Source organism: Hakea prostrata, chromosome 7 (assembly GCF_041222555.1).
Source record: "Hakea prostrata isolate BN-2017 chromosome 7, UWA_Hpros_2, whole genome shotgun sequence".
In the NCBI taxonomy this organism is placed as follows: domain Eukaryota; kingdom Viridiplantae; phylum Streptophyta; class Magnoliopsida; order Proteales; family Proteaceae; genus Hakea; species Hakea prostrata.
The window spans coordinates 38,535,326-38,560,945 of NC_142606.1; the positions used below are offsets into that span (position 1 = coordinate 38,535,326).

General features: G+C 37.4%; 1 pseudogene; it reads right to left on the reverse strand.

Moving 5' to 3' along the window:
- Positions 1-24,630: 24,630 nt before the first annotated feature.
- LOC149011070 (plant UBX domain-containing protein 7 pseudogene) lies at positions 24,631-25,620 on the reverse strand (annotated as a pseudogene).

Below are 25,620 nucleotides of genomic sequence, written 5' to 3' on the forward strand. Positions count from 1 at the left end.
ATCTTGAGAGTTCACTCCCTTTCCAACTCTCATGCATCTAGCATCCACCAAATTATCCTTTTGAATTTCAAATCCTTCACCTTGAGAGTCTGCTACATTTCCAGCCCTCTTACATCTCTCATCCATAGAATTTTCAATTTGACTTTTAAAGCCTACAAATTGAGAGTCTACTACATTTCCAACTATCCTAGATTCCCAAAATGACTTAAAGTGGGCCTCAAGCCCCTTATTCTCATCCACTGAATTTTTTTAAATTTAAAATTTTAAAAGTTCAAACTCACCTCTCAATCAAACTCTCTGTCACAAGCCAAGGTTTCAACCGATGACTTCTAAGATAGGAAAAAATTGAAAAATTATAGGAGTTTCAATCAATTGAGACTACTGTAGCAAGAGTCCCCTCCGACTTTGTTGCTGAGTTAGAAGCTTTGATGTATGGGCTGGAAAGGGCACAAGGGTTGAGGATTCAAAGGCTTTGGATAGAATGTGATTCGGCCGCTGTGGTCTCCCTAGTTCAGCAAAGGCATATCCCTTGGTGTATACTATAGAGGTGGAGAGGAATTGACTTCTTCTTGAGGGACATTTAGTGGAAGATTTCACACTGTTATAGAGAAATAAATGCAGGAGCAGATTTCTGGAGTTGCTACTAGATCTGAAACTTCACAAGTTAACCCATCCTCAGTCTCCTATGATACTGAAGGGGTTGAAATGGGACGCATTTGACTGTTTGAGGTTTCGTTTCTAATTGATATATGGAACAGAATTTTTTCCCCAGATTTTGTTATGTGTATTTGGATGGGTTTACGTCTAAGTGGAGCTAGTGAGTTTGGGTATATTAGGGGCATTTGACATTGCAGGCATGAGTGATTTGATCCCTTGAACCTATGTAATTATTCTTCTGTTGTATGACTTGTATCTACTTTTTGCTCTTAATACAAATGATTTTTTTTATCAAAAAAAAGAGTCCTTTCTGAACCCAACTCGCCCTTGTTATTTGAACCTTTCTCACCATCCATACCACCATCTTCCACCGAATTTTTGAATTCAATCTAAAAAATTAAAAATTTGAACTTGTCTCTTGATCAAACTTTCCTTCGCAAACTAAAGTCGTGTCCGATTGTGTCTGAGCTAGAAAAGACTGAGAAAATTATAGGAGTTTCAATTGATTGAGACTCTATTGTAGTAAGAGTCCACTCTGAACCCAACTCCCCCTTGTTGCTCAATTCTTGCTCACCATTCACACCATGATCTTCCACCACCACCCTTGGCATTGTCACCACATTCTCCCTTGCTGCCTATATTAACCTCCTTTTTAGCCCTACATTGTGCCACCATATTTCCAAAGATTCAACAATGGAAGCACTTTCGATTGGACCCTCCCCATGTATGACTATCTGGAGAAAGCTGAAGACTTTGGATGTATCACATTCACATTGCTCTACCTAGATCTCCTCCACCCTCTCCGTTTTCAATTGGTTCAACATGGACACAAGAAAAAGATGACAAAGAAACCTTTGTTTGGTCCTCCGTTCCAAAGCTACAGGTCTATCCATTGTCCTTGCAATGGACAACAATATCTTCTCATTCTAATAATCCAATGGTAATTCCTCAAAAACGAACCCAAATCAGCTTTGTAGATGGTTGAGATGTATTCACATTAAAATCTGGATGCCTCCATAGTTTGCGATCCTACCTTTAAAGGGCAATGCCACAAAAAAGAAGTCATGTCACCTTCGCTTCCAAAATAAAAAATAACAAAGCCCTTACTAATAGAATAAAGAATGACACGAGTAGAAATCTTCCATTTTTTTCGAACTTCCTTCCTCATCTTGTCCATCGTGATTTGTCGAAAATCAAAGATACCAATTAAAGCAAATTTGAACAAATTACACTGCTCCTCATACGTAGACTGAGAATTACAATTCTTTGGAATTTTCCTGCATGAATCAGTTCAGGGAGACTGTCCAAAGAGATCATAGCCCCTCCACTCACCATACCAGCATAAAACTTCTTCACCATAGCCTTCTCAACTGGTCAGATATCCTCTTGCACATCCACTGGAAGATCCTCCGTTTGATTTAACCTCCCCTCACCACCGCCCCCCCGCGCCGCCCCCGCACACCCAGGAAGGGAAAAGTAGCAGAGACCCCAGGAGGGGGAACCCAGCACCGAAAGATGGAAAGGACCAAAAACAAAAGAAAGAGAATGACAGGAAGCCGGGGGGGGGGGGGGAAAGGAAAGACGGTCCAGAGGGAACAATATTTCTATAAGAGAACAGCGGTGAAGGGGATCTGAGCCCTCTCACATTCCAAGAGAATAACTGAATTTAGCCAACAGGAACAAACAAGTGATTAATAGTAAGAAAAAACAACAGAAGCCGATGGAACTTCTGGTCATTCAAATTATAATAATCATCCTTAATGTATGCGTTCAAAATGGCGAAGAGAGATTCTTGATTGTTAACGAACAAAGGATACTATCAATGCTAGCATGATAGGTCCACGCTAGGCAACAACAATACACGAGGGCCGTCCATTAGGATAGTTAGGCCACGCACCATTAAGGAGACAAGCCACCAACACCATGGGGAAAGGAAGGGAATTAATGAAGGAGGGGAGCAGCAAAGTCAATTCCTGAGCTAGGAGATAATAGAGCCTTGGCAAATCCCACCTTTGCATAAAGACAATCTTGACCATCCTTGCGCACTAGGTTTTGGAAACTCTCAATCAGAAAGGAAATAGACCTGCAAAAAGAATGAAATATAGCTAGGAATGATGAGTTCAGTAGTAAAAGAAGAGGGATTGGCCTAACCCACAAGCAGTGGCAGAGGAAATCCAAGTGGCTGAAAGTGAAACCTTCTATCCAACATTCTTTTGTTCTCGAACTGACCTGTGGATTGTACGGCCCCTCCTTATTTAATTGCTTCTATCAATTCTAATTATTACCAAAAGCCACATTTCATTTCCTTGCTGCGGTTTATCTAATTACATTCCCTTATTATTACTATTTCGAGACTTAAGACACAAAATACATGTAAAAATGTTATATTGGCAAAGACAACTACGCAATATTGTTGCTTAAATTAGATACAAAGAAGAGAAAAGATTTGAAATCCAGTAATTTCACCTGGCATGGTACTTGTCTTATCAGGGTGGAGTCAGGATTTAACATTGCAAGGAAGGGGTGGTGGGAAGGGAGGAGGGCCTTGAGGGAGGATGCAAGTGTTTGTTTTCACACATGAAAAGTGCCAAAAAGATCTCTCTATGGAAATTTGAAAAACTGGGAAGGAGTGTGTGTGGGTGTGTGTGTGGGGGGGGGGGGGGGTTGAGGCCATGCCTTCCTTGGCCTGCAAAAGCTCTCCACCATTGGTCCTTATTATGTTTTTCTCCTTTTTTTATTGACACGAGGGAGATGCTAATATGCATGACGAATGTTATCATTTGATGTAACACTTTCAAACATTTTTTTTTGTTAAAACCTTTTTAAGACAATTAGAAAAATAAAAAAAGTGACAACTAATTAAAGTGTGTCATATTCTAGATAGGACGATGAAGATGTCATCTACACATTCCCGTAAAGTAAAGATGTTGGTCAATTAAATACCAATAAATGATTCATAAAATGTAGTTCAATTAATGTTCAAAAAAATGGAAATTAACTTTTAATTTTGATCCATTGATAAATATGATTTTTTGCTAAAAAAAAAACAGATTCTTCTTAGGTTTATATTTTTTTTTTTTTTTTTTTGTGGGGGGGAGGGGAAGGATAGATTGTTAGGTATATGACTTTGCATACTCTTTCTCCTCCAAGAATTTGTTTGTTGGTCCTGAATGAACTCACCATCAAAGGTTAGCTCAGTTGGCAATGACCAACGCCTCCTAGTGATGGGGAGGTTAAGGTTCAATACTTCCTCTGGGTATATTAATAGTCTCCACCCCTTATTCCCTGTAAGTTAATATAAAGTACCGTTAAAAAAAAAATTTTAATTCATCCACTCACATTGTTCTATCATTGTAGTCCCATCCCTAATGTCTCGTAAGAGCTACTCAGGAGAGTAAATCTAATACAGTAAAAACTACATGACAACAAAAGGAATGCAAGCAACGTTGCTAAAAACTTCACCCTCAAAGTTAAGAGCGTTGGGTTCTTTTTTGGTGATTAAGATTCAAAAAGAACTCCAATGGAGCTAAAAGTCATGGATTAGGTTTAAAATGACCGTAATTAAAGTTGCTAACAAGGATACACATAGCTTGGGACCTGTGAAAACTGTAACCAAGTATGACATGAATAGAATCTATCACAGTGCAAGAATCCACACTGTCGATACAAACCAAGCTTTCCTGATTTTCCAAATAAATGATTACCAAAAGAGTCCACACAAGATTTCTTACTGAATTATCCAAGGATCCAAACATGACCAACTAATTATATGTTTTCTGCTGTTATAGTTATAGATAACCTTAGAATATAATTAGTCTAGGTAAGGCTTTCAGTCCATATTCACTATAACATATGAGGTTAACTCATAATTAATCTCACAGCTAATACTTCTCAAACAGGGCCTGTGTTTATCCAATCTATATAATGTGATTTAAAATAGAATAAATGTTTATTCTATATAAAACTTCAAATTGGTTAAGGCAAAAGGAAGCGATAGCTTATAACCAAGGAGAGGAAGTGGGCCACACAGTCAAGACCGTCACTAACTCGGCCCTCTGGGCTAGCAAAGCCTTGTTGCCAAAATGGAAAGATTATCCAGCTGGTAGAAAATGTTAATGACGCGCATGCCCCTACACTTGTTTGAATGTGAGACCACCTTGGACTTTTACCCTTACATACAGCCCCCTTCATTCCTTATTCTCTCAAGCATAGAAAAAAAGAGAGCTTTCCTCACCTACCCAGTGAGTTTCTGGCTGGAAGTTCATCCTTCCTTCTTTAGGTTTGTTAAGTGGATCTTCTCATCTTTCCTTTAGCTTCCTTGTTTTCCTTCACCTGTTAGAGATTAGACAGTGAAGTCAGCACCAGAGAATGGAGCCCAGAGGGATTCAGTGGAATCTGAATTTATTTTTTTGGCCTGAAAGGCCTCTGATCACCTCGGCTATTACATTTGTTTGCCCTTGTGGTCTTCAGTTCAGTCTGAAGCCAAAAAGAGGCCATCTTTCAGAATGGAAGCATAAAATTATCGGAGGAATGCATATTTTTGTTGTGAAAAAATTGCATGCATATCCACTTTTTTGTTTTATGTTCTTTTTTTCTCCTCTTTTGCATAGCTCTCTCTCTCTTAAATTTTTTTTTTTTTTAAATTATTTTGATTTTGGAGTTTCTCAATTTGTATTCAAAAAATATTTTGAAACAATAGCCTATCTTACTCGAATGTTTTTTTCTTGAACTAGAGTCATTCTGGATCTGATTAGGTCATTGCCTGTTTGCTAAGGGCCATGTCAAATGCGGATAGTTAGTGTATTTTAATTTAGTTTAATTTGTAATTACTTGTTGTTGTTATCATTCTAATGCTAGCATTTGTTTTCCTTAGCATTTTGCTTTGATATTTTCTTCCTGCACTAAAATATTTCTAGAATTGATCAAGTTATTGACAGCAATGTCGAAGTCAGTTCAGTCATATATATAATTTTTATTTTTTTATTCTACCCATTGCTAGTATTCGGCTTTTTAGTATGTTATATCTTTTGTTGGTTAAAATCCTTGGACATATGCATGTATATATATTTTTTTCATGATCATCACCACAGCTGCTTTCTGATTATAAATTAGTTATTTTACTACTTTGTCAATCTGTTGAAGATAGAAGTATGAAATAATCTTAACTTTTTTTTCATTTCTTTTGTCTTGAATAATCATAGATTACATTTTTCCTTTTTTTTTTTTTTGGGGGGGGGGGGGGGGGGGGAATTCTGATCCTAAAATATTTTCAATGTTTTAAAAATATTACAAAATATTTTGAAGTATGTCCTTACTTTACCTCTTGTTTCGATGTTCTTTTCTTGAACTCAGAGTTATTCTAGATTTGATTAGATTGTTTCTATAATGATGATCTGCAGGTAAATAGTTTGTCACTTTTGCTTTTTTACTTGGATTTTCTTTTCTTCAACATAAATTACTCTGAAGCTAATCAAGTTACTAATCTGTAGATAGCCATGCCAAAGGTGGATAGAAGATCCAGTTGTTTTTAGTTGGATTCTATGCATTGCTATATCTGGCTTCTTTGACCTTTTAATGTATTATTAGTATATTATTGTAATAGAAAAGATGTTATTCACAAAGTTGATAAAGTTACCATTCTAATTGGTTTATCCTTCTTGTATTTAATAAGACAACTCTTAACCAGTTATTTATTTTTCTATTTTTTATTTTATCAATGTCACACCTGATGAATTTGTTTTCCTTTTCAGTCTGAAATTATCGAGTGGTGAGTTAAGGTGGCAATCGTGTTAGTTTACACTGGTAAGATTCTACAATTATTATTTCTTTAAGTTTTTCTTATTCATTAATTGATTTTATTCTGAATATGTTAGTTTCTTGCATAGTGGTGGCACTTTATTGCATAGAAATAATAAGATCAAGGAAGTCTCAAGTTTAAGCCTCTATCATTTCATAACATTCCCCCACCCCCTCCTCCTTCCATTCTCTTAGGACTGTGAGCCTCCTCCAATCCTTGTGACTATAGTTTGATGATGATTGAATTTTTGTTTTTTCGTGAAACATATTTCTGCGTAGTTACGTAGTTGTAGTTTTATCATCCATAATGAAATCATCATGTATCTTGTTGTGTGCAAAGCTTTGTTAGCTATATATGGTGATTATAAGAACTCTATTTGGGAGTGTGGCTTATAGTCTTGCACAAAAAGACAAATTTATACATTGTTTAGAGGAAGAGAAAGTTAGATTCATGAGAGTGTTAAGGTAATCATGTTTTCGTTGACCTCACAGTGAAAACACTAACTCATTAGTTTTGTTACGGATTTTTGTTTGTTGGCACGCGAGTATCTTCATGTATCAGATCACGACACGTGGTGTTTTAGAAGCACAATTATAATGTCTGTTGTGCTTGTAATCACAACTGTGAGGATTTTTTGGACACTAGGTCTCACGAGTTGACCGAAAATATTCGTACAACAACAAACAAAGATTTATTTTATTACATTTTACCCCTTTACCAAATAAGAAAGCTGTGGAACTGAACCCACTCATTAATTTAATTCTTTTTCAAATTGCCCTTATTATACTCTCATAGTTTCTCTAATAAAGACTCAATTAATTTCTTGCCAGCTCCCACATCCTCTTCTCCTGTTGAAGATAGCTGGATCTCTTTCACAAATTGATTAATGCTTAATATGCAGTTAAGGCTAAAAAAAATTTCTAACCCATTGTTGTGACCTTCATATTGTTTCTTTTTATATGAAAATCCTTTTGATAATTTTAATTTCAATATTATTTCTTAACTGATAAGCCTTGATGGATGAACATGTGCAGAAAATGACTTCAAATATGAAGAGGAAAGGAGAAAAACAAGAAAAAGAGAGAGGGGAGCAAAGACAACCATCTACCAAAAGACGCAGACATCCTTCATATGACTTTAGAGATGAAGAATTGTCATGGGGACGTTGCCCTACTCAGAACATTGATCTTTTAATGGCAGATCCTTGGTTGCAGCCCCAAAGGTATCAATGTTCTCTAAAATCTTCTCCAGAAGAATTGTTTCACAAGGTTTTCACAGATAAGCTTCTTGTCCCTTGCATTGGTCTTATAAGTTTCCTTTTTAACTACAGGGAAGTTTACCAAGTAGCATGTGAAATGCTCTGGAAGGCTATGTTAACATTTCAACCTGAGACGAACGTCCACCATGAAATCAGCAATAGATCAAGATTTACCAGTTCAGTGTATGAGAAGGGTTCCGCATCACAACCACCTCAGCCACCACATCCAAAACCCACATTGATTCAACCCACACCACCTATCTTAAATGAAGCTGTGATCAACCATCTGAACTGGCCTTCTTCTTCACTCTATATGGAGGAAACTTCACAACCAGCACATCCAGAATTCACGTTGGATCCACTGGATCATCCCACACCACCTATCTCTGATGAATTCGTTAACAGTCTGAGCTGGTCGTCTTCTTCATTGTATAGACCGGAGACTTCACAGCCAGGCAGCTGGACCACGGTTCCAGTTCTGCCAATGCCTGGACATATACAACTTGGTCAGGAATCCATGAACAACCCCAACATAGTTTCATCTTCGGCAACTACAATAGGAGGGTCATCACAACTAGGAGTGCAGGTATGAATACCAACTTAAGATTCTTTAATGTCAAACCGTGTTTGGCATAGTATTTGTTGGGGGTATTTGAGTTATACACAATTTATGGCCATTCAATGATTACAATCTAACAATGTAGTGGGTCTTATCTGAGAGTCTGTCAACTCTAAACTCTTGGAGTTGTCTATATATAGTAGCTGGAAGCAAGAGGCTAAACAATTCAAACTAGATACTCAGGATGTAATGCTTTAAGCAAAGTTATAACTCAAACCCTAATAGTATTTACATTTGAGGAAGAGATGACAGCAGTTTCACTAGAAATGGAGACACAAAGTTTAAAAATAACTTCCTCACCTTTTCTCTTTTATATTTATGAAGAATTCCTTGTGACCCTAATAAAAGGGGCAGGCCTTGGTGCAATGGTTGGTGGTTGTAGCCCCAAGTCATCAAGACATTGAAATAGCCTACCAAAAAATTTGTTGAGGTAAGATTGCATAGGAAAACTCCCCACCCTCGGCCCCCAAGGGACTTTGTTTGTGTGGAAGCCTTGGGTACCGGGTTTGCCTTTTCCTTTTTCCTTGAAAACTTAATAACCCTCCATTGTTAGCAATGTGAAAGAAAATCAAAGAGATACAAATTTCAGAGATTGTCCACATGTAAACCTTAAAAAGTATTCCTTAGGGACTGCCATTCCAAACCTCAACATGGATCTCCTACTGGAAACCCAGCATGGCTATAGAAAGAGAGAGACAATGTTTATGTGGTTCGGTTGTTCTATGCAACCTATATCCACGGAGATAATGATTGTGCTTCCTTGATTATTTGTGGTTGTGATACATCTCATATAAATAAATTGTAGTCCTAGTTCATCACTAGCGTAGGACTCTTGCACTCCAGTAGAGTTCTATTTACAAAAAGAGAGGTTAGGTAATAGGGTTTTTGGCACAACCCACCCGCCGGTCTCGGTTACCCGCCCGACAACCCGTGGGAGTGATCCGTCACAGGATCCATGGTCTTACCCATCAATAATAATAAACACAAGTATAGACAATCAAGAGCAAGAAAAAGTGCAATAATTAATAAAAATGTTACAAGAGTCCAAATACTCCAATAAATATCCAAGAAAGAATTAAAGGAAAGAATCAAGAATCAAATATAATATCGAGTTCAGCGGAAGCAAAATAAATATAATAAATAATCTTCTTTCCGGTTTTCTTTTCTAAATCTAAAAATTGGTTTTCTAAATTAGCAAGTAAAGGGATCCTTCAATCTTTCTCCCTACAATCATCAAAATCCTGACACTCTATCTCCGTCGGCCATCAATGGGTGCTAAAAGCGCACACTAAGCATCTTAGGAGGCTTCATACTGTGTCCACTCCCGTGCCACATCAGCTTCATACGAGAAAGCTCTTTCATACGAATCATCTCCAGCTTCCGACATTGTGCCACCATCTCTACAACTCATATAATATATACAATGAAAGGAATGAGTTCTAATGAACTCAGGAAGGAACAAACAATTTTCATATATATGTCAATACAATCCACGAATGCACATATGAATGCTACTAAGATCTAACTATGCAAGTCTCTAACAGCTGACATGCTTTAAGATATACACCAGCCCTCCTTTGGGTAGGTCTAGTCTCTCTGATCCGCAAGGACCGTTACCTTGTAGGGATCTTGGGCAAAGGGGTAAGTCCACACATGGCCTCAAACCATGGTGGGGTTAAGTCAACACCTCACCACGACCATTGGCAATGAGTACCGCGCATGCGGGTTTCTAATCCAATGCAAGTCATAATGGTAACATACTATATGAAGTCCTAAAATTAACAAAGATCAATCACCCAAAATTCTCCCCTTGATTAGATCCATCCATTAACAAATGTAGGGATTCGTTTCTGGACAGGATCTCATCAAGAACATTGGAAAGAGAGCTACAACTAATCAATTGGGTAACCACAACAAAATGGGGATGGGTTCATATCAATCAAAGATTAAAAGAAAGAATAGCGATAGATTCATTACCTAATCAATCACCAAGAATAGAAAAGAAAAGGTTCCACACATTAACAGACTTCCCACCTCAGCACATTTCCACGCCCCAATGCCCAAAATAGCAATCCCGAACATAATAATGCGTAATAGGAGATGGATGCTAATTATAACACAAATTGGGCATTTCCCAGCAGACGGACGGTCGCTGTTAATCAACCCCACTAGCAACCGCCCCCAAGATACATACAAGGGTCTTGCGGGGGAAACCCAAACACAACCTAGCCCTAAACAACATATGGGGAGGCTTATCTTCATTTCGACATCCCAAATACCACCCGCCGAGATCTAACTCCCGAAGGCGAAACAGAGAACCGTCAGGGTGGTATGGATAGGATTGGACCACAAATTGATAGAGGTCTGGACGACGGTTCGGGTTAGAAAAACGGGGGTTGTTAGGTTTTGCATTGATAGTGATTCTTGAGTGTTTGAGACAAGGTAGAACTCTAAATGGTGCTTTGGTTGTTGAGATAATGTAGAACTCTGGAGATCCTTGTCTATTTGAGATAATGTAGAACTCTAAAGATCCAACGTGTTTGAAGGCAGAACTTTGCAAATTATCTTTTGTTGGAGATTAGGGTTCAGCTAGGGTTGTTATATGTCCTATGTATAGTGCCAAAAGTGCCCTTGATGGCTGGTGATGATATGGCAGCCAGGGCAACCTTGGGTTTGGCCAGGTCTGTATGTAAATTACCAGAGATATAACCCGCCCCTTCAAACTCAAGGGCAGAGATAAGAAGTTGAGGTTGGATAGTAAGGTGCTGAACAATGATGGGAGAGGGGCTTTATGAAATATTAGCAAGCTAATCCTTAGTAGATAAATATTTATCCTGAAGGTCTCCCTTTGCAGCCCCGAACAAAATGAAAATCCATCTCAACATGCTTCATACAGGCATGTAATACTTGATTGGTTGTGAGGTAAGTGACACCAACATTATCACACCCGAGAGTTGGAGCTTGTCATAGATAAATGTAGAACTCCTTTAGTAAAGATTGAAGCCATGTGATTTTTCAACGATTGTATTTGCCAGAGCTTGATATTCATAGTCAGTACTAGTTCAAGCAATCTTGCTTGCAGGAACTCCATGAGATAAGACTATAACTCATAAATATAGCATATCCACCCATAGATTTCCAATTATCAAGGCAACTAGAGCAATCAGCATTTGAGAAGGCTGATAAATTCATTGGAGATTGACGATGAATAAAAATACCATGATGAACCTTTTAGATACCTTAAAATTTGTTTCATGGCACATCGATGATCAAGAGTAGGAGAGGGCATGAACTCACTAACCTTGTTTACAGCAAAGTGAATGTTTGGTTGTGTCATGATAGCATATTGAAGATCCCCAATAATGCCACAATAGAGTATAGGATGAGGCATTAGTTCTCCTATAAATTTACTGAATTTGTTAGTAGTGAATACATGAGTAGAAACATGCTTACACTTTGACTTTTCTGCCCTTTGAAGTAAATCCTTGATGTGGTGATGTTAAAAGAGATGAATGCCATCGTTGGAAGAGACAAACATGCCAAGAAAATGGTGGAGTGTGCTTGAATCCTTGAGAGAAAAACCATAACCAATCTTGCACAAGAACTGGGTCAACAGAGAGTCAGAACTGTCAGCCAAGATAATATTGTCAACATAATCCATGAAAAATAAACAAGATGTTCAGTCTTGGAGCCAACAAAACCATACTCAAGAAGGAAATAACTAATTTTGTCAAACCATGCACGAGGAACATGCTTAAGACCATAAAGAGAATGATGAAGCTTACAGACATGATCAAGATGATGAGGATTGATGAACCTTGGAGATTGCTTCATATGAATAGTCTCATTCAAGATTTCATAAAGGAATGCATTCTGAAAGTCCAAGTGTTGGATGGGCCAAGAGTGAGACACTGCAAGAGACAAGACAAGCCAGATAGTTGTGAGCTTGAAAACCAGATTGGAAGTTTCATTGTAGTCCAACCCTTCTTGTTGGTTAAAACCTTAAGCAACTAATTTGGCCTTGTATCATTCAATAGAATCATTGGCCTTTCACTTGATGCGAAAAACTCTTTCACAACCAATAACATTATGAGAGTGTAGAGGAGGAACAAGAGGCAAAGTCCTGTTTTCAAGAGAGCAGTAAATTCATCATCCATAGCCTTCCTCTAGTGAGGATTAAGAAGGTGGGTTCAATTAGGACAAGATCATAAGAGGTGTTAGAAATGAGGAGATCCCTAGAATTGGCTATGGATCGAGTGATCATAGGATGGGTATTGGTTGAGTGGTTGTGGAGGGTAGGTTTTCCTACGAGTCATGACCGAGGTCAACAACCAATTGAATAAAGGAAGGAGATTCGGCCAGGGGGTGGTGGTGAAGGTGAAGGAAACCCTAGATTCGATCAAGCTAGCGGAAGAAACCCTAGAGGGAGTTGTGGAGGGGAATGTTCAGTGGATGGCATAGGGGAAACCTTAGTAGGAGGGTTCAGTCTTGGTGTGGCCCTCAAGAGAGGAAGGGGCCTGAAATAGAGGGAAGTTGAGGAAGTAGGATGGGGGTTACCTCACTGGCAAGGGAAAAAAATATTGTTCATCCCAACATGGCATGAAATAATAATTTTCCCATTATTAGGATCAAAACACTTTGTTGGTGCAACCTAGAGGGGTGGGTGAATAGGTTGCAACTAGTGGAGTGTCCGAATTTTTTGTTTTGATTATAAATTCAAGATAAATTGAAAATTCATTTGAAATTAAACAATAACAAACAACCACAACATTAGAATTGATAGTGGTTCAACTTTACAAGTCTACATCCACTCCTCTCTTAACCTCAAGAGATATTTTTATTAGTGATTCTCTTTTAATACAATGTGTAGAGATCAAACCCTTACAATCTATGTTCAAAGAGGCAAGAGCATCCACTTCAATCTTTGTTCACAGGCAAGAGCACCCAAAGCCAATTCTAGTCTACCTAGACTTAGAATTGAAAATAAGAAATACAATGGATGGTTAGAGATTACCTAACAAAGGTGTGACACTTTACCCCTTGTGTGAGTGTGATGCAATGAGAGTTGTATGCCCAAATGATATGATTTGCACCACCAATGACCTTTCAACAAAAGCCTTCAATCACCTCAAGCTTTAATCCAATGAGCTTGCTTAAACACTTTAGTATGTTCTTTAAAGGTGGAGTAAGGTGTGAGAGGCAAGACAAGTGTTTTCTTGTAATTTGAGAGCTTGAGAATACTTGGGGAGTCGTTGATCAATTGGCAAGGTTTAAGGCTCTCAAATGGGATTGGTTGGGCTTATATAGATAGCATTCAATTGTTTGGCCCAACCTCCCAATGGATAAAAATTTCAGTCCAAACAAACATCCGTCTGACTCAGATGAAAAACCATCTCAAAATAGCCGTTGGGCTAAAGTTAGGACTAGACTGACGTCCACTTGCCTAGCTGTAGCCAGACGAAAATTCCGTTTGGCTCTTTGTGACTAGACGGACAACCGTTTAGATTAGATGGACGTTTGTCTATAACACAGAGTGCACAATAATGTGCATTCAGGGATTTGATTGGGTTTTAGGATTTTCAAGCCAATCCTAAGCCTCATACATTCTCCTAACATGTCCTAGGTCAGTCAAATAACATGATATGTGTATAATTGAGTGCAATTATATATGAGTGTACATGAATTGACTTAAGTCCTAATTTGCTAAGTTTTTTTGCTTGAAATTGAGTTGATGATCATTGATGTTCTTGAGTTTTCTTGTACTCCATTCTTCATGCTCATCTTGACTTAGACTTCATGTCCATCTTGACTTGGTCTTGGCCTTGATTTGGGCTTAGGCATTTAGCATTTAGTTGGATTTGGTCCACTTGCTCTCATATTGAGCTAAACAAACACAAGTTAGTATAACCATTAATAATTCATGTTTGTTATCATCAAATCTAATGGAAGCTGATGTGACAATGCTAACATGGCAATTTCCAACACACTTGTATCCATTATGACATGAGCTATATCCCAAGTAAACATGCAAAGTAGACTGAAATTCTAGCTTACATTTATTGTATGGACGTAAGCAAGGATAACATGCACAACAAAAAATTCTCTAGGCGTCATAATTAGGAATCATTTTGAACGATTTAAGTAATGGAGAAACATTCTTACAAATTTTTTGAAGCTAACGAATTTATTAGAAACATGGATGTTTCAAAAGCATGAACCCAAAATTGTCTAGGTCAAGAGGAGTGTCCATAAGATAAAAATCAGCTCTATAGCATGTCATTGACGACGTTCAACAACACCATTTTGCTCATGGGTATGGGGGCAAAAAAAGTTGATGCTCAATTCTAGATTCTTAGAGAAATGTAGATATAATCCTATACTCTCCTCCCCAATACTTGTGAAAACTCTTTAATGTATTGTGAAAATAAATTCTCAACAAGCATCTTGAACTGTTTGAAATACCAACAACTTCAGATTTTAAATTCATACGGTAAAACCATATAAACTTGCTAAAATCATCCACAAAGATAACATAATATTGATAGCCATCAATAGAGTCAACTGGGGAGGGTCAAAGTCCATCAGAAATAGAGTTGGACAAATGGAAGGAAAGCTTAAGGCTTTTTGCTTTTTTTCTTTTTGACAAGCATACAAATAGAATTGAAACTTTCTAAAGTAACAGGCAAATCAAAATTTGAATCAGACTCTTAACAACTTTGAAGGCAGGATGCCCCAAATGCAAATGCCAACTTGAAACAAAAGTGCATTTTGCCAACTAAGGTTTGGGGAGAAGGGGAGTTTCCCAAGCAAAGTTAGTAGAGACCATCCTTAGTGCTGCCCTAAAGAAGATATCTCCTTCTTGTACGATCCTTCACATAAAAGACATTAGGGTGAAACTCAAACATAGCATTATTATCCCTTGTGCATTGTGAAACTGATAACAAATTTTTGCATATAGAGGGCACATGAAGAACTAAATTGAGATACATTGGGGAAGAAGTCATACGAATAGAGACATTACTAGTGTTACTAATAAGTAATTCTGCACCATTCCAACTTGAACATGGTATGATCCAAGGTAGGGTTGAGTGACATGAAGGTTTTCAAGAGTATTGATAATATGATGTGTCACTCCAGAATCAAAGTACTAATTTTCATTTGGAATTGAAGATCTAGAAATTTAAGAAATATTCAAAGAAGGAGGTGAGTTGGTGTACCTTGATATGCATGCTTGAAGCGCTGATAACAATCCTTAGCTTTGTGTCTAGGACGATAACAGATTTAGCAATTAACTTTGGATCCATGTCCCATAGAATGAGATAACTAAGAAAGATGAAGAGAGTTGAAATGTCCACAAAAAGGCCTGCCTCTTTGATTGAAACACCATTTATACGACTATTTTGGAGGTCGAATTCCCTTAAGATGAGTGCTCCCCAAATTGGCCATAGGCTAAGATGTATCAACATGAGGGAGTTCACCTTTTAAATGGATTCTTGAGTCAACAAGATACCTTGTAATCCAACATAGGTGATAGGAGAACTACGAGTTATAATGGCAATCACAAACAAAGAGTATCCGACTCCCAAACCATTTAAGACATGAAGACACACTTCATCATTTGCAGGCTTTCTTGCAAGTTGGTCAAAATTAGTCTTGATTCGAAGGAGATAATCATGAATACTACTGTTACCTCTTTTAACATCTTGAATTTGAAGGTGAAGTTGCATAGTATGAGTAGAAGAAGAAACCGAATAGATACACTCAATTTGCGACTAAACATCATTTGAAGTGGTGCATCAACAATCTAGGCATGAACAGATTATGTTAGGGAAGCGAAGAGCCAACACATCAATAATTGATCTTGGTGATTCCATCTCTGATATTCAGGATTTGGTTTAAAAATTATAGCAGTGATACCATCAGAGGGCGATACAGGGATGGTAGCAGGTTGGAAAATAGAAGATCCATCCACAATGTCATAGAGTTCACACATCTTGAGAAGAGGCAAAATTTGAGATCTCCATAGAAGGTAATTTGATTCAGCCAGCTTGATAGAGGGAAATCCATTAAAGGAGGGAAACAATTGGGAGGGAACCCGAAGCTCTGATGCCATATTGGAAGCCATGCATGGTAGGGAGGGAGGGAGAAATAAGACTGTTTACGTGGTTTGGTTGTACTGTGCAACCTACATCCACAGAGATAATGATTGTGCTTCCATTATTATTCGTTGTTGTGATACATCTCAAATAAGTTAAAGAGTCCTTGTTCATCATAGGTGTAGGATTCTTGCAAGACTCTTGCACTTCAGTAGAGTTCTATTTACACAAGTAATGTTAGATACTTGGGTTTTACATTGACAGTGATTCTTGTGTGTTTGAGATAAGGCAGAACTTCGAAGATGCTTTGGTTTTTGAAATAATTAAGGTAGAACTTTGAAGGTGGTTTAGCTGTGGAGATAATGTAGAACTCCAGAGATCCTTATGTTTTTACGATAATGTAGAACTCTGAAGATCTAACTGTGTTTGAGATAAGGCAGAACTCTGGAGATTATCTTCTATTGGAGATAAGGGTTTGACCAGGGTTCTTATGTGTCCATGTTATATTGCCAAAAGTGCCCCTGACGGTTGGTGATATATGGTGCCCAGGGCAACCCTAGGTTCAGCCAAAGTTGTTTGTGAATTGCCAGAATTATCCTCAACATCTACCAACTCAATGTGGCCCTAGAATAAAGATAGGAAATAGTGTGATTCATGTACTTTTAAACACAAATCAGCAGAAATCAACATTCTTTCTGCTGTAGCCCATGTTGATGCTTACATTAAGTGGCAATTCTGTTAATTAATACAGGATGGAGTTGCAGGCCATGAGAATCAAAGAAGGCCATCAGCCGAGAGTCAAATGGGGAATAATATCATCTCTACGTTCGTAAGTTACATTCATGAATGTCTCCTATCTCCCAATTGCATGTTCATTCTATATAAACAGATTTCTTGTTATTCCAGCAAGGGATGATGAGTAATAAGAATGGAAGAATGAGCTCAATATTTCAGAAACTAGGAATCAGTAAAAAACCACAAATAGCAGCTTTCAAGCTCCTAATACCTGAAATACAAGTTGACAGTGATGTGTGAAACTTTGTTCAAATCTTTACAGCAAGAAGTGGATGGTGATGATGACAATGATAATCAGATAAGGCTTCCTGCATATCAGCAACTGGAAACTAATCCCATTTCTTCTACAGTAAGTAAATAATGAGGTGTTCATGTGTTTTAATTTTGATTTCTAATTTTGATACTAATGGATGGAAATTCTATTATAGCAAGATGTTCTGAGTAACAACAATAGGAGGCCACCACAAACGGATCAGCAATCGGAAACCAATCAAAAATACTTTCTGGTATGGAGTAATAGCATTCATTGCACTAAAATTATCAATAGTTAGAAAATTTATAGTCACAGCTTTGTTATGCATTGATTCTAATTTGAGAAATAATGACAATGGCAGCAAGGAGCACGCCGGCGTACTATAATTCCAATCTTGATAAAAAAGTATCAGGACATGGGTCTCATTCGTGACTCTGCAACGGTGATTTCCTTCACATTTATATAACTATCAAGAGATTGTAAATGAAACTACACTGATAGCTCAAGTTAAACAATGTATAACACTGGTGATTAATTTGATCTTGCTTTCTGAAAAAATGATGTAAAGTTTTTAATTTCCATCTTTTGAATCTGAAAAAATGTAACTACTGGAAAAATATTGTGGAAATGCAGCAGGAGTTGAGAGTACAGGATTTGCCAGTAGTGATCCCAGAGCAAACAAATGAGCATAGAGGAACCAATGTTAATCCTTCAATGGTACAGAATATCCCTCCATGGTGTTAATAATTTTGTTAATTATTTCATGATTCTCTAGCTATTGTAGAATTTAAGATTTTGAGTTTTTGTTTGTCACCATCACTATTATATATAGGGGTTTTTTGTCCCACAGCCATTCTCGACAGGCCAGCAATTAAGAAATCATCAGATGAATGCCAATGGTAACTTCTCTATGGTATGTGAAAGTGGATACTATATCAATCTTTATGTTGTATTGGTTTTATATATTTTCTGAATTTATTTGAGGAGCTGAAGATCTTGATAATACATGCATCTCATGGGATATTTTGCTAATCATACTTGGCATGTTAATAGGATCAATTTTATGCATTTTAGCTTTTTTCGTTAAGACTTACATTCCAATACACAAATCTATCTATACCTTAACTGCTTTAAATGTATAAAGTTTTATTGCATAATTATGATAATTACAGGAGGGCATTAGTTTAGAGAAGCGGCCAGTGATGTATCAACAACTTGAAGCAACACCCAGAAACCTTTTGGTATCAATTCTTACATCCTCATTAAAATTTTCGCTTCTCATCCTTTACCCTTTGGTTTTATATGTGGATGATGAATGTAATTTTGCAATGTCACCCCTTCTGCAGTGGAAAAACCTTGAAGGAGAAGAAGTTGTGCCAGCCATTTATTCTTCTGAGCAGATGAATGCTCCTTCCTGTAATAATCAAAGTTTGATTTGGGCAAGAACCTTCCCCACCACACAGTATGTTACCATGCAACAGATAGATTGTAACACAATTAGGCTTCATGATAAATTTTGTAATAGAAGGTAATTGTTTCAGCCATTAATTTCAGGTATGAGTCAATTTGTGAGCCTACATATGAAGGAGATAGACTCCCCATGAGTCCTTTCCTCTGTAACCTCCAGCTTACACACAAAGCTAGCAGCTATAATAATACAGGTGGCTGGAACCAAGTAAGCCAAATTCAAGGTTCAGATATATTAAACCAAGGAAGGGTATCAGTAACTGAAGCTGTTGCATCACATCAAAGTCAAGAAAACCTATCGGAGATTGTAACAGCAGCCATGGCACCAACACAAAGTCAGGAAGGTCTTTCAAACATAGTATCAGCAGCCATGTTTACAGCACCACTTCAGAATCAAGATCCTCCAGCAACAGATGATGTGGCTTTACTTCAGAATAACCAAAACTCACAGACTCAACCTGATCAAGGTTTTGCATCATCGTCCGTAGAAGCTTCTTCTGATCTTGGGTTATCAAATGAGACCATAGAGGTTTGTTCTGAATCTTGCTTGTTTGCACCTTGAATCATTTCATTCTATTAAATTCATGACAATTGTGTGCTAACCATGGAATATATGTCATCTATCTTATTAGGAATTGGTTAAACAGTTATGGGGGGACATGGAAGAAGGTCAACAAGGTGAGATACAGCCCCTTCAACAAGAAGAACAGCCAATTTGTAACGAGAGCAATATCCCTTTTGAGTCACAAGATCATGTTCAAGATTTGCAGGAAGAGAGTTTTAGGAACATTAATGGAGGTGACCAGGGAGCTCTTGGGATGAACCCACTAGATGAAGATTATGGATCTCATACTGAACTGATAGATATAGAAAACTGGAGCCTTGACAGCCCGACTACTTCTCTGATACAATCATTTACTTCCCAACCATATGGAGGAGAACCAAATTATCCTTTTCTGTAGCTAGAACATGCTATCTTTCTTGTAAATACCTATAGGAGAAACTTTGAACCCGGCAAGCATAGTTCAATTTGAGAATGTTAAACGTTACAAACAATTGAATTTGCATGTGTTGGATTAGTCTTTATTCTTTATGAACTTGCATGGATGTTTGTTGTCCATGCGTTTTGACTATATCAAGTTTTCTCCTGTAATCTTGAGTCTAGTTTGAATCATCGTATGGAAGTGTTTGAAAATCCTTATATATATAAACTAGTAATAACAACTTTTTTTTTCTTTCTTTTTCGACCCGAAATGAAACCTCTAAGTAGTTTTTAATTTATAAACCTTTCACTAAAAACATTTTGTCTTTCTTTGTATATTTATAAGATTGAAGGTTAGACATAAACCCTATCATGCCCTGGTAGGAGCAATAAATTTGTCATTCAAACCCACCCTTCTAGTTGAAAAACATCAGCAAAGAATGCTAAACACAACAGCATCATACGTACCAATTGGGGAACGAGACATCCAGTGATTATGTTGTGCTACGTACAACACAAATTGGCAAATGAATCATCCAGTGGTTTGGGTGTTCCGATATCACTGGGACTTGTATTCCAAATAAGCCAGGGATAGAGATGAGTGAAAAAATGGATTCTTTCACAGACTTATATCAATTGTTGGGACTTCCCTGAGACCTGAAATCCCTTCCTTTATTGTTTTTCGTATGTAAACGGGATAAAAAAAAAAAACCTAAAGAAGAGAAGAAATTACTCAGCAAAATCACTAACAAAACCACTCCAAGAGGGGATCAGAAAGAAAACCAAAGAAGCTCCCTTCTTCAAATGAAGAACCACGTTCAGTTTATTGGGCATTTGTTCAGAGATTGTCTCATCGGGAAATCATGAATAGATGCTAGAGAAATCTCTACAAAAAGAAAGGAGCATTAGTGGCAAATACTGCCACTAAATTGTGCAAAACCGTCACCAAATATACCGCAGCCATTTAATAGTGGCAGTTTATGGTATAGTGAAGGTTTTATACAGGTATATATAATAGTGGTGATAAAAACCGCTCAAATTGTCTTTATAACTAGTGATGAGAGGCAGACACCAAGTTATTTGCTGTAGTCAGCTTGCAGAAAATAGACAAAAGCTGCAAGAACAAGAAAAGAAAAAAACGGAAAGCTTGATACAGCAGGCTCAACACATTCAAGATCAAGATCCAGGTTGACCATGCAATCCCTCCTCCCTTGTAGACACTACAGCATTTTGTGAACCGTCAGTTGCACAATTTAGTTCCTCAATAGCTCATCTTTCATGAAAATTCGTTTTCCATGTTAGTTTAGATTAAGCAGCATTGACTTTAATTTTCATCAAAGGAATTGATTTTTTTTTTTTTTGGTTTGCCAATCCCGGTGTATAAACCGGTGGTTCAACCCGCGTCGTACATCTGCCTGTGGTGGGTGAATCTCCCAACAAGGATTTTTTGCATCCACAAGGATTCAAAACCAAAACCTTGCTTAAGTGAACCAAGCTGCTTACCACTTGAACCAACCCCGTTGGTAAAGGAATTGATTTTAATTTTAGCGTTGGGAAAACTAGAAACCTTAATTTCATTTTATTTTTGTCAAATTACTTCAATATTTTCCATGGAAAAGAAAAAGGTCAAAACATCATTTTCAAAAAAAAATAATAATAATAAAATAAATAAATAAAATAAAATCGACATCAAATGCTGAAACCAAAAATTATAAGAGTAATTACATATAGACTCCATGTATTTACAATTAATTACATCAATTATCTTTGAAAAAAGTTAATTACAGATGCCCTCTTATTGCTTTAGCGGGGCCATCAATTTATAACTTTCAATTCTTAATAGTAGGGGACATCTGTAATTGATTTTTTTTTAAAAGGGGTCTATATGCATTTTGCGCAATATACAATGAGCTTGGGTACAAGAAAAATAACCAGAAAACTTAGTTCTTTGAAGATCACTCAACTTACAATAATTTGTTATTTTACTTATTGTTGCTACACAAATCTGTTCGTCCACTCAAACGGATGAACCTGCAAGAATGAACTCGATCGTGGAGGTCGAGTTTTCACCTCCAACGATCTAGTTAGGAATCCGACTAAGGAAAACAAGAAAGCAATGAACAATAAGAACTTGAATAGTAGGGGTGTCAACAATGCGGTTTGGGGCTGGGCCTAACGGTTTCGGGTTGAAAAACACCTAGCCTAAACATAGCCCATTAGCAAAATAACGGTTTCGGGCCGGTTTCGGTTTTGTGCAGTTTGGGTTCGGGCTAACTAACGGTTTGGGCTAACAGGTTTAGATTCGGGTTGACTAACGGTTTATGGTGTATAAGGAAAAAAAAAACAAGAAAAAACAATTGAGCATCCTACAACAAAAGCAAAAATTATATGAAAAGCAAAGTTGCTATTGGTCAATTTCCATTAAAAAAAACCCCACCCATTCTATTGAAATCAAGAACCTAGATATTAAGTAAGAAAATGACTATTTGATCTTTGAATTCATGCTTAATTTTTTTAGGGTAATTTTCATCCTGGACCCCCGAGGTTTGGTCTATGTCATTTTTAGTCCAAAAAAACTGAAACTTTGCATCTACCTCCCCTATACTACAGAAAAAGTCAATTTAAGGACAAATTATTACTTTCATGACAAATTTACCCTCTTTTTTTAATTTAAACAAAAAACATAGGAAATAAAAATGAAAAAAAAAAGAAAGAAGAAGTTAATATTCATTTGTGATTCTCAAAATCCCGTTCTTCAGAACTGTAGCGAAACACCACAACAGCTCTAAGAACATCAAACACTTGAATGTTTCTTCATTCAACTCATTTAACTTTGAATCCCTAGCTTAAACTCTCTTGCTTCACGGGGCTACTTTGGAAAACTCAGGTAAGTGGAAACAAGATTCAAGAATTTGAAAAAAGTAAATTTTCATTAAGTGACGAGAAATCCGAAGAGAAATAAAAAGGGAAAAAACCCTAGTTTTGAAAAAAAAAATTATCTACGAATTGCAGAAAGGTTGATGGAGCGTCAGCTATGAGAAACCATGGCTAAAGTCGAAGATGTTGTGAAGCAATCATTGGGGATTTGGGAGAAGCCGTGTTGGCATGTGCCATTAACCGTCATGGAACCAATAGCTAGGACTCGGGCATGGAAATACAGAACCGAAACACTTTCTTCGCTTCCAAGCCACGAACTATAAATGAAGTATCATGACCTTAAACACCGGTCATGGCAAAGATGATAAGAAGACAAATCAAACGTCCACGATAAGAAAGATGTGATTCCATGGCTCGAAGATAAGACCGTGTCGGAGAAGACAAATCGAAACTCCGACGATAAGAAAGATGTGATTCCATGGCTCGAAGGGTTAAGAAAACTTCAAGGGCGAGCTTCGACGCGAGGTTCAAGGGCATGATGTTTCGATCTTAAACAACTCTTTTGATTTCGAATGGCATGGGTTTCGATCTTAAACAACTCTTTTGATTTTGAATGGCATGGTGTTTCGATCTTAAACAACTCTTTTGATTTCGAATGCTAACAATCGCATATCTCTGGTTCAAAGATTTGAATTTGAATTTGAATTTTTTTTTTTCATGTTTTGTTTAAATTAAAAAAAAAAAGAGGACAAATTTGTCATAAAAGTGATCATTTGTCCTTAAATTGACTTTTTCTATACTACAGGGGAGGCAGATGCAAAGTTTCAGGTTTTTTGGACTAAAAATGACATAGACCAAACCTCAGGGGGTCCAGATGAAAATTACCCTTTTTTTTGATTGTCTATACCAACTACCTAATGGTAATATAATAATTCAAATACTATTTAATGTAAAATTACAAAATGGTTTGTAAACTGGTTATAACGGGTTGTGGTTCGGTTTCGGGTTGGTGCGGGCTCCACAACCCTCAGCCCAATTACGGCCCATTAAAGTTCGGTTCGGGCTATAACGGGCCGGTGCAGTTCGGTTTTAACGGTTCGGGCTATAAAGTGACACTCCTATTGAATAGTGATGGTTCTATTCAACATACCTTTCTCTTGTACACCCTCATACCTTTTTATGGTTTTGCTATGTATGAGTTTGACTGGGACTCAAACATTGTTCAATTTTAATGGTTGAGTCCTACTCAAATATGAGTAGTTGAATTCCAATTGAATTCCTTTTCTTTTGGCTACAAGTCATATTGGATTCATCATCTCTCGCCTTTATGTTTGTTTGACTAACCTTGACCTGGTCAACATTGAACTCTATAATTGTTGCTAACTTCCTGGAGATAAGAATCTTATCTGCCAAGAGAGTATTACTTGGATTGTAGTTGTAGAGTCTAACTTGGACTCTAAGAACAATTCAAAATACCTGACTTGATCGGAATCCTTATCCCTATCTTTAAAAAAGTTGGATACAATTCAAATTGTTTGTCTCTTTTTTTTATTCGTGGTCCGACCAAGGTTTGATCGGTCCGGTTCTTCTTTGGTCGACCTAGTTTAGTCTATTATAAATTGTCCATAACACTTATCACAAACTTAAATACGGATTTGGAAATTCGGAAAAACATTGAATGCTCTGCTTCCGAAAATTTTTTTATTATCATCTTAGAAGAAGACCTGAAGCTTTCATCATCTGTGCAACTGTCATATAATATTTAAAATAAAAATAAAAATTAAAATTAAAATTAACTACCCATCCTTCCACGAAGAGAAAGAAAACAACTACACAGAATACATATTCTTCCATACAAGAGAAATCAGAGCGTTTGAAAGCCCAGATTTCTCGAAACTTAAACCACTATCAAAATCCAAACGAGTTGAGTTTCCAGGGATTGCAACCAATAACAGAAAATCTCGTCTCTTCGTTTCTTCGATCTTAGAATAACAAAAGGACCACAGCAACTGTATCGAATCCTGACTATGGAAATTCCTTATATATCTTCTGCCATCAGGTACTCTAACAGCAACCCTACACCTGAAGCTAGTCTGCTCTTCAGGTAGCGGTGGTGGGTTCACCATCTCTTGCATTTTTTCTTCAATGGGTTCGCAGGGTTTTTCGTTATCTTCCTTCTTCTTCTTCTTCTTCTCCTCCTCTTCCTGAGTTTCACAAGATTTCTCAGTCCTAAAGGGATGTTTAAGATAATACTTAGGACCATTCTCCATGAAACAAGGGAGAAGATCCATCAACAAACGGTCTGGTTCAACCATTCCCTTGAAGCAACGCATCTTCTCACCTGTGATAGGGTCGATCACAAGAATCACAGGAAACGAATCCAAGTTATAAAAACTACAAACTTTCCTTCCTTCTTCCGTATCATCATGTGCTTGCCAGAATAGGAAGTTGCTCTTGATCGTTTCAGCCACCGTCACATTGGTCCACAGATCACGATTCAAGAGATGTGAATTGAATTCCTTGGATGATTGCAAACTCACAATTAACCACTTGTCTTGTGCTGTGGCTTCAATTTTTGCAGTTGGAAACGAACCTTGGAACATCAATTCCAATGGAGAACAATAGAGACTTACCAGACTGGAATCGGTGTTTTCTCCTGATTCCCAAATTTCCAAATCGTCGAACGTGTTTTCATCATATTCATCGGAGAAATCATAGAGTTTTTCTCTTATCACTGGGAGAGGAGGCGGCGTCAATATTTCTTCCTCTTGTTGGAGAGAGTTGGGGAGAGAAGAAAAATCAGAACTCTGTTCTTCCAT